The sequence below is a fragment of the Arachis ipaensis genome, chromosome B03, assembly GCF_000816755.2.
Source record: "Arachis ipaensis cultivar K30076 chromosome B03, Araip1.1, whole genome shotgun sequence".
NCBI classification, from domain to species: domain Eukaryota; kingdom Viridiplantae; phylum Streptophyta; class Magnoliopsida; order Fabales; family Fabaceae; genus Arachis; species Arachis ipaensis.
In genome coordinates, this window is record NC_029787.2 from 109,667,747 (window position 1) to 109,668,590 (window position 844).

The window sequence follows — 844 nt, forward strand, 5'->3', positions numbered from 1 at the left end:
TTAAAAATTTTAATATTATGTTTAATAAATTAAATTTAAAATAATTTTTAATAAATATAAACAATAATAATTATATCTGATAAAATAATTTTAAAATTTAAAATAATTATAATAAATATAAATAGAAAAAACTAATCATAAACGAATAAAATTTGGTATTAATAATTTATTTAAGGATAAATCTAAACATTGATTACTATATAAAATGATATTAAATTTTTTAATTTTAAGAAGTACAAACTAATTTTTTATGTATTTTCACAAGTAACTTTAATTTTTTTTTTAAAACTACAACCATAAATATATTATTTTTAAGGTATATTTATTCAAAAGATATCGGTATCGGTCTTTCCAAAAAATCTTTACTAAATCAGACTTAAAAATGGTGATGCGTGTCATTTAAAGGACAAGTTACAAACAGCTAGTTTATACGAAGAGATACGCAAAAAAAAGCGTTATTTAAAGCCATTTAAATTGAATTATTTATAGGTGAAAACTTACATATAAAGTTGTTAGTTTAAACTATTAAATGATAGTTTAATCAAATATATCAAATTATTTAATAATTTTTAATTAATAACTTCATATAAAAATAGAGTTATCAGTTTATTTATAACATAAATGCCGATTGAACGTTACACATCATAATGGGAAATGATGAATTCTTACCTTCTCTTTCTGTTATTCTTGTCCAGCGAAATGATGCATGAATTTTAATAGCAGGGGGTTACGAACGAAATTTGACCCTAAAACCTAAAAGTAGGAGAGTAATTAAGCTAATTATTTGATAGATGAAGTTGTCTATTACACTAATGAAATTAAAATAAAAAAAATTCATAAATGT